This window comes from Ascaphus truei, chromosome 4 (genome assembly GCF_040206685.1).
Source record: "Ascaphus truei isolate aAscTru1 chromosome 4, aAscTru1.hap1, whole genome shotgun sequence".
NCBI lineage: Eukaryota > Metazoa > Chordata > Amphibia > Anura > Ascaphidae > Ascaphus > Ascaphus truei.
The window spans coordinates 41,752,049-41,764,150 of NC_134486.1; positions in this window are offsets into that span (position 1 = coordinate 41,752,049).

Consider the following 12,102-nt stretch of genomic DNA (forward strand, 5'->3'; position numbering starts at 1 on the left):
GCCCTGTACACACATATACCTCATCAGAAAGGGTTGGATGCTGTAAGCTCCTTTTTGGAATCAGATCCTAAATTGCACCCACTGAATAGGGAATTTATTTTAGAGTCAATTGGTTTCATACTGAAACACAATTATTTTTTGTTTCTATCCACTTTCTACCTGCAGGTTTGCGGAACTGCAATGGGTACTAGATTTGCCCCCAGTTTCGCAAACCTGTATGTGGGTGAGTGGGAGTCACAATTTATTATGCCCGGTAAACCCTACCATGGTAATGTCGTTGTATGGAGACGCTATATAGACGACATCCTGTGTGTGTGGGATGGTGATTATGAGTCAGCCAATGCATTCATAGCCCATCTTAATACGAATGATTATAATCTTGAGTTCAAACACAAGGTTGATGCCACTCAGATAGATTTTTTGGATATAAGACTTACAGCACGAGTGGACGGTACTGTGGAGACCGAGACTTTCTTTAAGGAGGTGGATACTAATAATTTGCTGATGGCGAATAGTAACCACAAAAATGCATGGATAAAGAATATACCAGGGGGGCAATTTGTCAGACTCAGACGAAACTGCAGTAACTTAGAGGTTTTTAATGAACAGGCGAAAAAATTACTCTTGAGATTCATAGAGAGGAGTTATCCCAAGGAACTACTTGAAAGAGAGATTATAAGGGTACGTAAAATGGATCGTAGCGTTATGCTAACACAGAGTGGATCCAGAAATAGGAATATAACAGGACAAACTGTGAATGATGACACTCTCAAGGTGGCTTTTATTACAGATTTTAACTCTGTGCATAGGGATATCGAAAGAATTTTTAATAAACACTGCGGCATTTTGTGCAATGATCCCATTCTGGGGTCACACTTACACACTAAACCACGTTTTATCTATAGGAGAGCTAGAAATTTAAAAAACCTTTTAGCACCTAGTGATGTTTATTTAAGTACGAAAATTGCATCTCAGAGGAACTGGTTAGGCTCTAAACCTAATGGTAATTATATCTGTGGCAAGTGCTCAATCTGTAAATATCAACATCCTGACAAAACCACATTTTTGTCCAAAAGCACTAATGAAGTTTTTACATTGATGACTTTATTTTATGTACATCAACGCATATTGTTTATTTATTGGAATGTGCATGTGGTTATCAATATGTAGGCAGGACCAAACGCAGCCTTAAGGTTCGAATACAGGAACATGTCAGAAATATTAGGAATGGTTTCGACAAACACAGCGTATCAAGACACTTTCAAAATTATCATAATAAAGATCCCTCTAGTCTTACATTTAAGGGGATTCAATTCATTCCTGTGAACAGAAGAGGTGGGGATAGAGTAAAAACATTATCTGCTAAGGAAATGTACTGGATACATAAATTAGATACAATGTCCCCCAAGGGGTTGAATGAGGATGTTGACAGTTGGGCACTTTATTAAACACCTAGGCCCTCCTCATAACCCCTAGTTCTCTAACCAGTACGTGCACCTCCGCCCTCTCTGGTCTGTTATTTTCATTTTTATTTTCACTTTTATTGGAAACTTAACTTTTAAATATTCATAATGATGTCAATTTTATTATACTAATATTGTGTTTCTTCTATTCCAGAATATTTTTAATTATTTATATTTTCTTTTTAGATAGGATGTATTTTGTCTTAAATGTTAAATAAAGTTGTTGTTATATAAAAAATGCTTGTATTTCCCCAGCTAGATATATCACTGCCTATCCCAGACGTTTGATTGGCCTTTTACTTATTGGGTGACCAATGGGATCCACTTGAGAGGTATATAAGACCTCTGGGTAATGGTAATATTAATCCCTGAAGAAGTAGTTAGTTCTACGAAACGCGTTGGATTATCAATGGTTTTATGCCAATTGCCACTTTCATTGGTAGCATTATCGGCTTTGCCCTAGTCACTACCACCTTTGTGTGATATTTTAGGCTTTTCAGTGACTCTGATACACTCCTGCCGATCGGTACACTGGCGACACACTTTATTCGAGCTCGGCTAGTCCCACGAATTCGGGTATACCCGGGTGTATTGAGGTTTGTGACTGTTTTCTGCCCGAGTGCATTGAGTTATTTTCCGGCAGGGATTGAAGCATTTTATTCCCGTTGGCTGCAATACTGCACAGTATATATATATATATATACTGCATTACAATTCATGAATTTATGCCATCTGGTAGACACGCGAAGCATTGCAGCCTATTAAATCCTAATCATTATCATTTAACAGATCAGCCGCCCATCAGCCAGGCATGAACCCAGGCTGGGAAGGCAAATGCAACGGGGCTTGTCAGAGGTGAGGAGCGGCGCATTCCAGGTATCTGCCAGGTACATACCGGGTATTTGCTCGAATAAAGTGTGTCGGTGCAGTATACTGTCGCTGAGAAGGTGACGTCATCACGCAGCGTCCCGTGACGGAGAGGTAGTGGTACACGCGGAGGTTGCTCCTGCAGCCATCAGGCTCACCCCCGTGTGCAGCAGTCTTGATTGCGGAACCTCACGAGCTGCTCCAGTTGAGTCAGGACTATCGGTGGACCCCCTGAGCACCATCTCGTAGTGCGGAGCCCAGCTGTTCTGGAGGGCACCCCCTGTGGAGACGCCGACCGCCTGATGATCCTATGAGAGCCCTGCTCCGTAGCTGTTGTATGCAATACCTGCTGTAAGAAGTTAACATCTGACTTCCACACCAGCTGTCGTCGAGTGGTAACCAGTGTTTATACACCAAACGCTTGTTTTATTATATCTGATGTACGCAGTATAATTATCCCTTTATTAATACACATTTGTGTTTACATATTTGACTATTGGCGTTGTGCGCTGTTTTTTTGTTTCCATTTCTCCAGTGTTTGGGGGGTGCTGAGCCACCCCGTTTTAATAGCAGCAGACGCCCACTTCATCCACTACACGGTTATGTGAATTATTTGTTATTATGTTCACAGTGGTTTTTGTGGCTATTGGGCTACTAATTAGAAGGGTTTCAAATCTTTCACTGTATCACTTATATTTCTAAGGTTTTAATAGTTGCGCACAGTTTATGTTTTTGTTGTGGCACAATGCAGTATCTGGACAAGGGCAAGCTCAGATAAAGATCATCGAGTGGTGGGCTATGCAACGTGTGTAACCTTTTATGCATGGCGTCGAGGTACAGGTGCTGAATGTGGGCATACTCTAATGTGAGTCATTAACGTATAAATACACCATCCATTTTGTGGATTCACTGCACATTGAATACACAGACTAAACATCGAATATACATTCTTGTGTTTGTATTTCTTTCTACTCGCAGCAATAGAGATGTACACGAGCGGACACCGAATTGCTGCTATCCAACGCTGGTTAGCTACTTCTGGCCTCATTGTGCCAGCAACCACCGTGAGCTATCATGCACACGGAAAAAACAGAGAACGCAAAAGGGCACCAAGGGTAACTAACGCGTAAGTATATTTATAAAACTTTTAAAAAAAAATTTGATCCAAAAATGTACTGTACATCTACAGTACTGTATCTAATATTTTTCTTATTTCTGTAGATTTATATTACAACAGTATATATATTTTGTATATTTATATTACAACAGTGTATATATTTTGTATATTTATATTTATATTACAACAGCATACTGTATATATTTTGTATATTTATATTACAACAGAATATATTTTGTATATTTATATTACAACAGTGTATATATTTTGTATATTTATATTACAACAGAATATATATTTTGTATATTTATATTACAACAGTGTATATATTTTGTATATTTATATTTATATTACAACAGCATACTGTATATATTTTGTATATTTATATTACAACAGAATATATTTTGTATATTTATATTACAACAGTGTATATATTTTGTATATTTATATTACAACAGTATATATATTTTGTATATTTATATTACAACAGTGTATATATTTTGCATATATACCCTATTTCCTCGATTCTAAGACGCCATCAATTCTAAGACGCACCCTTGATTTAATAAAAACAATTGGGGAAAAAAACCCCACTATATTAAATGTGCAGAATTTTTTTTCGGGGGGGAGAGAGAGGGGGCGGGGGGGAGAGAAAGGGGGCGGGGGGGAGAGAGAAAGAGAGAGGGGGAACAGAGAGAGAGGGTGCGTTGGGGGGAAGAGAGAGAGAGGGAAGAGAGAGGGAAGAGAGCGAAGAGAGAGAGAGAGGGGGAAGAGAGAGAGGGGGGGAAGAGAGAGAGGGGGGGGGAAGAGAGAGGGGGGGGAGGGAGAGAGAGAGGGAGAGTTGGGGGGGAAGAGAGAGAGAGGGAAGAGAGAGGAGAGGGAGGGGGGAAGAGAGCGAGAGATGGGGGGAAGAGAGAGGGGGGGAGAGGGGGAGAGAGAGGGAGAGAGAGAGAGAGAGAGGGGGGGAGAGAGAGAGGGGGAGAGAGAGGAGTGAGAGGGGAGAAAGAGGAGAGAGAGGGGAGAAAGAGGAGAGAGAGGGGGAGAAAGAGGAGAGAGGGGGAGAAAGAGAGAGAGGGGGAGAGGGGGAAAGATGGGGAAAGTGGGGAGAGAGGGGGAAAGGGGAAAGAGGAGGGAGAGAGGGAAATGGGGGAGAGAAGGGAATGGGGGAGAGAAGGGGGAGGGGAGAGAATGGAGAAAGGAGAGAAGGGGGGAGAGATTGGAGGGAAGGGGAGAGAATGAAAGGGCACACACACAGAGACAGACACACAGAGAGACAGACACATACACACAGAGACACACACATACACAGAGAGAGAAAAACACACAGAGACAGACACATACACACACAGAGAGACACACACATACACAGAGAGAGAAAAACACACAGAGACAGAGACAGACACGGGTGGGGGTGGCTTGTGGTGCCGGCTGCACAGCTGTGAATAGCAGAGGCAGACGGAGGGCTTGTGGGGCATGCAGCAGCGACACACTGCTGAATGGATGTCTCATATGTGGGGGCGGCACTTCCAACAAGCAGAGCAGGGGAGGAGGGGGGCTTGTGGTGCATGCAGCGGCCGAACACACACTGCTCCTTTGGGGACCAGCACTTGGAGCAAGGGGAAGGGGGGGCTTGTGGTGCCGGCAGCAGAGCTGTGAGTAGCAGAGGCAGACAGAGGGCTTTTGGGGCATGCAGCCACACACTGCTGAATCAATCTCTCCTGTGTGGGGCGGTAATTCCAGCAAGGGGGTGGGGGGGGGGGGGACATGACGCACGGGGCATGCAGCCGAACATACACTGCTCCTTTGGGGACCGGCACTTGGAGCAAGCTAGGGGGGAGCGCTGGACATGCAGCCGAACAAACACTGCTCCTTTGGGGACCGGCACTTGGAGGGGGGGGGGGGGGTTTGGTGGCAGAGTCGCGGGGCATGAAGCGGGACACACTGCTCCTCTGTGTGGGGGCGGGGGGGAGGGGGGGTGGCAGAAACACAGGGTAAACGCTGAAAGCTGCTGTGGCTTCTTCTGCAGCGCCCCCTGGCTGTTTTTTTTGTGTGTTTTTTTCAATACATCGATTCTAGGACGCAGTCCCTATTTCAGCCACGTGAAAAAGGGAAAAAAAGTGCGTCTTAGAATCGAGGAAATACGGTATATTTCAACAGTATATATATTTTGTATATTTATATTACAACAGTGTATATATTTTGTATATTTATATTACAACAGTATATATATTTTGTATATTTATATTACAACAGTGTATATATTTTGCATATTTATATTACAACAGTATATATATTTTGTATATTTATATTTCAACAGTTTTATATTGCTGCATACTGTATTAATAGAACAATATATTGTATCCTTTTTTACTTACCGGAATGTTTTTCTTTACATTGTAGGGAGACAACTCTTCTGGTGGACAAAATAAGTGAGGAGAATTATGAGAGGAGTGCATTAAGGGTCAAATACACTCTGCAGGAAAATCACAATCTCGCTGTATCCTAACTACGGAGCCTGAGGAAGCCCATAGGGCGAAACGCGTTGCTCAAAATCCCCCCACTACTTTGACACTTTGCGGCCACCGTCGGGAGCAGGAACAGGGAAGTACAGAGCTCCATCCGGACGCGGAGCGAGCGGCTGTAGCACCACGAGACTGCTGAATATCCCAAAGACGGGCCTCCCACCCCTTCCCCTACCGCAGCCCACGAGTTGAGCAAGCGGAGGGCTTGTTATATACCCCTGTTTTCAACATTTTATTTTGTTCAATTGTTTATTACTTTAATAAAGTTTCTGCCCGGTATCCTTGGACTTATATTCTTATTTACCCACCTGGGAGCAAGGAATCCAGAACAGGAGCGGCTAGAAATTCTACAACACAAGACATCAGGACTAACCAAAGATACCTTTCCAAGTGTGCACTCACACTTGGCCGTGTGAGTAACAATATTTTATTATCATTATAATCAATCACTTGCTATTTGGAACAGTGAGACCAATTCAGGGAACCAAAAGATACCTTAGCCCTTGAGTACACCCACACATGTCCGTGTGAGTGTTTGATTATATACCGTCTACCTCATAGATTACCCCCCACCTAGATTGTCCCCTTTGCATGCTATCTCTTTGTCGCTGAACCTGTGTTCTTTAATTCCGAGGGAAACAACGAATACCAGAAACAGAAGAACCAGTTCGGACGAGAGGTGAAGTACTTCAGAACAAAAGAGACGGATCTACACCAACGAAGAAGGAAAAGCACAGACGAGACCCTTAAAGAAAAGAACATAGGACGTAAAGATACCTTGATGCACACGCATTTGCACAAGGCCGTGTGAGTGTTTGAGATTATACATTGATTTATATCACCCACACCAGCAGCTCAGAGTCTTACACATCTGAGTCCAGAGTATATATGATTCCACCTGTGCTCCCCCATCCCCCCTTTTTCTATTTCCTGTATCTTTGAAGGATCCTGGGTAGATCCTCCTTTGGGGTTTGAGTCGCAGGAGGAACAGCAACAGAGGGACACTTTGCCCACTCTCAAGGTGGATAATATACCCCATTCTAACTCCTATCTAGTTCCAGGTAGCGCCCGGGTTTCCCTGTTCTATTCAAGTTTTAACCTGGTCTGTAACTGTTACATATGCCTACATCATGTATTATCTTTAACTGTGCATGCAATGTATTATATATATAATGTATAACCCTGCTCACTTAATGTAAAGATGTATTTGTAACTATGTACCTCTCATCATAACTCTGTGCTCAGGACATACTTGAAAACGATAGGTAACTCTCAATGTATTACTTCCTGGTAAAATATGTTATAAATAAATTGTTCTGTATCCCTTCTTGTACATGAGCATTATCACAATGCTACTTTCTTTGGTCATTTTTTTTGGTCATTGCTGGTTTTCAGAAGTACTGAACAACTAAAGAATGTGTTTTCAATGTGAATTCTATCATTTGTTATGCAGTATATTATACAGGTAAAGCGACAGGTAAAGGTATATGCCTACTTTTCACACCTTGCAACAGTAGACAACCGACCACAAACGTAGCCCAGCCTAACCCCGAATGCTACCTGTGTGATGTCAGCGGTTCTGTACCTAAAAGCTCACATAAATTGCATTGCCAAACTCACTGATCTTGATCATAAATAACTCTTGTTCTCTTGTGCTTTTAGATATCTTTAGCTTAAACATGAATCGATCCAGCTTCTAGGGATGGAAAAACATGCTTACTGCTGCTGTTCTAGCTAAAATCCTCAGAAAAGGAAAGATGCGAGCTCTAACGGAGACCCCCAAAAACAAAAAGCTAAAGTGGGGAAAGAAAAGCGAGCAGCAAAAACTCCTAAGGTGAAGAATCTACAGTAGGAACGGTGTGGAAAAACAAGATGGACACTTCACCACAACCCACCACATTCTATATATACAGTATATATACAGTAGATATATAACTGTGGATATGGTGGCCCCTCCTCAGCCCACCCTACTTTTTAAGTAGCTTTTTTTCCATGTACCTGTGCAGGACAGGGCCACTGAGACCATTCTCCTTCCACTGCGGAGGTTAATAAGAATTGTCACAGGTAGTGTTAGGACCTGCATACTAACATTGAATAATTTAACTATGTATTTTGTCACTTTCGATGTAGCATTGGGTATATTTGTCTTTTGTTGTATACATTTGGCCACATCTCAGTAGCACTCCTTTTGACACAAATATATATATGATGTGATGGGTTCTGCGGTTAGAGCTTGCTTGGATTGTGTGTTAATTAATTTTAATTTTATACTGGTATCAGTTGGTTGGAGGCTGTTGGCCCCTCCTCCAAGGGTTTAAGCTCACCCCACACCACTTTTTATGTAGCAGGGTTTTCCATGTACCTGTAGGACAGGTCCACAGAGACCATTCTTCCTCCACTGCAGAGGTAAATGAGAATTTTCAGTTATTGTTAGGACCTGCGTACTGGTCATGCTGTGACGTGGCTGCAGACTTATGACGCTTTGGCCAAAGGGTTTACTAAATGACCCTTACTCATGACAATACCAACATTGAAGTATTTAACTATGTATTTTGTCACATTGGATGTAGCATTGAGTGCTGATAATGGGGTTTTCTTTGTTTCTTTGTGTGTTCTATACTGATTTTGACCCTTAACACCGCCAATCCCACCCTGTATTCTTTGGGATCATTTTTTGGCTTTAGATATCTGATTATTTATAAGGTTGTTCTGATTGCGGTATTTTCTGTGTGTTAAAATATATATATATATATATATCTCCAAATCCCCTTGGACTACTGCTTTCCTTGCCCATCTAACACTGTAGATCCCAGTAAGTAGTGGGCAGTGTTAAGAGTAATAAATGCAGGGCCTATTACACTGTTCACTGTGTGTATGTTCAATAAAGTTCCGGATTAGCCTGCTATTTTAAGGGGGGTCTATGACAGTATGTAGGCCGGCTTACTAGTCACTCCCCAGGGAAGGAGGCTGGTTTCTCCTCTATAGAATAGAGTGTTAGTGGGTGTAGGTTGTTCTGGGCTGTACTTCAGAGTGTGCAGACACAGCAGAGAGCCTTTCCCCAGAGGGAGTAGGCTGAGGCCTGCCCCAGCACGGGATAATGTATCTAAGAAGAGAGAAAGTCAAGACCTAATGTCTGGGTACTGCATTCAGGGACTGTGACTTGTATATACCATCATGCATGTACAAATAAACCCAGTTATACCTGATCTAGTGTTATGATTGAACTGTTCACTAAGAAGTATCCCTGAGGTTCATCCTGGAAGTCTCAGGATCCTCTTGGACTGGAGGTGCTGTCACTGAAAGAACCAACGTGAGCCTGTACCCATGTCCTCCCCACACCATCGCGTAGATCTCCTGCCTCCTGTTTACCAGCCAGGTATGCACCAGCACCACAGAATACACATGTAGTGACCCAATCTCATATAGGAAGGGGAAGAGGTGCTATACACACACACACACACACATACAGTATGCAGTAGCTGCATAGGCAAACAAGATCTTATCTTGCATCAAAAGGGCAATGGATGGAAGGGAAGTAAACATAATTATGTCCCTTTACAAAGCATTAGTAAGACCACACCTTGAATATGGAGTACAATTTTGGGCACCAATCCTAAGTAAAGACATTATGGAATTAGAGAGAGTGCAGAGAAGAGCCACCAAATTAATAAAGGGGATGGACATTCTAACTTATGAGGAGAGGCTAGCTAAATTAGATTGATTTACATTGGAAAAGAGGCGTCTAAGAGGGGATATGATAACTATATACAAATATATTCAGGGACAATACAAGGAGCTTTCAAAAGAACTATTCATCCCACGGGCAGTACAAAGGACTCGGGGCCATCCCTTGAGGTTGGAGGAAAGGAAATTTCACCAGCAACAAAGGAAAGGGTTCTTTACAGTAAGGGCAGTTAAAATGTGGAATTCATTACCCATGGAGACTGTGGCAGATACCAATAGATTTGTTCAAAAAAAGGTTGGACTTCTTTTTAGATGGGAAAGGTATACAGGGATATACCAAATAAGAATACATGGGAAGGATGTTTATCCAGGGATTAATCCGATTGCCAATTCTTGGAGTCAGGCAGGAATTAATTTTTCCCCTTAATGGGGTTTTTTGTTTGCCTTCCTCTGGATCAATAAGTAAGTATAGATATAGGATAAAGTATCTGTTGTCTAAATTTAGCATAGTTGAACTTGATGGACCTATGTCTTTTTTCAACCTCATCTACTATGTAACTATGTAACTATATATATGATTTGGTGAGTTCTGGGGTTAGAGCTTACTGGTATTGTGTGTTTAGTGCTCGAGTTTGCTTAAATGTAGGGTCATGTGCACCATCTTGTCGAATGTGATAACAGATGTCCTTTTTACCTTAGCAATTAGCAATTTTTGCCAAAATCTACCATGCTACACAGAAGAAATTATAATTTATTATAAATGGGTATCTGTGTATGTTGCTTAAATGTGTACATTTATTGTACTGTATGTTACACAATCTCAATGGATGCTAGTGCAACTGAATAAATGTTATGATTTGTGTTAAGTAAATATACATGAAACACTAGAATGGCTGGAAATGACTGACACATTGCTAAGTGCAAAACAAAATCAGTACACGTTAGAACAGTACACACACACACCATGCCAAGAACTGGGAGCCTAATGGAAATACAGTAGAGTAGTTCAAACATTTTATGAGAAGCAAACACAATTAGCTTCAAAGCAATAAAATGAAACATTAACTCACTCAAGATAGGTCAAATAAAAGATTTCTATTTTAATCCATCTGTTGCTTTTTTCAAAGCTCTTGTGAGTACGCTATGGAAATAGAATATCTATAGTATTTGAAATAAATAATTTTGCAACCAAAGAAAAAAATTAAACAAACTATCTTGTGGGTAAATCTAGAACTCTGTTATCACAGCTATTAGCAATCACCTTGAACCTTTTCAAATGAATTCTATAGTCAGGGTTCCAAGAGCAAAAAAAATCACAGAAACATTTGTGTCTAAAAGTAGCAGTTTGTTCTAAATGCAAATATTTTAGCTACCTCTTGCAACATTTCCATTCAATGCCATTTTTTGGTTCATTTTATAAATAAATTGCATTTTTTTTACACGAAATATCCAATTTCCGAAGTGTAATTTTCCAGCACACTTGACACTGATATATTAAAGTCATTGTTTTGACCTAGCAAATATTCAGCAAACATTTGAGACTCTTTAACAGTGTTGTTATCAGTTATATTGTCATCTTCCAGCCTCAAGACTAAAATGTAGAGATGACTTTACGTTTAATAGGCCAGTCCACTCCACTCATAACAAACAGTACTGTAAGTAAAAAACTGATTAATGTAGCTGGCTCTTCTAAGAAAAGGTGATTATCCACTAAGCAAAAATGTTACTTTATTAAGTACAGTCAATTATTTATTTTCAAAAATGTACCTAATGTAATGTAATTGTTTCCTTCACCTTTATTTTCAGGTTAAATCATGATAATTATACATGACTCCTCCCTTTGACAGAATTAAACAGAAGAAGGATAAAGAGAAGGGGAGGGCACTTTGCATGTGCAAGGGGAGGACATGTCCGGCTCAACACACTAGCAATCACGCAAAAAAGGAAGTACAGTAGCTAGAAGATGTAAAAGTCCTTCTAAAGATTAATATGTTTACCAAACAACTTTGAAGATACTTGCAGAGTATATGCTTTATGGAAACTGCATTCATCACCAAGACTTACGGCAGTGTTATTATCAAGGTGCTCAACTCCAGTCCTCAAGCCCCCCCCCCCAACAGGTCAGGTTTTCAGGATATCCCAGCTTCCGCACAGGTGACTCAGAGGCCCCAGTCGAAGACCGAAGCCACCTGTGCTGAAGCAAGGCCTGATTGAGCCACTTGTGCTGAAGCATGGACTGATTGAGCCACCTGCGCTGATGCTGGGACTGATTGAGCCACCTATGCTGAAGCTGGGGTATCCTGCAAACCTGATATGTGGGGGGGGGGGGAGGGGGCTTGAGGACTGGAGTTGAGAACCCCTGGCCTAAGGGACTAGAGCTCAGCAACTTGTACCAGTGACGGTCACAAGAGGACTCACCCAAGTATTCAAGGCTGTGAGATAGTTAGAA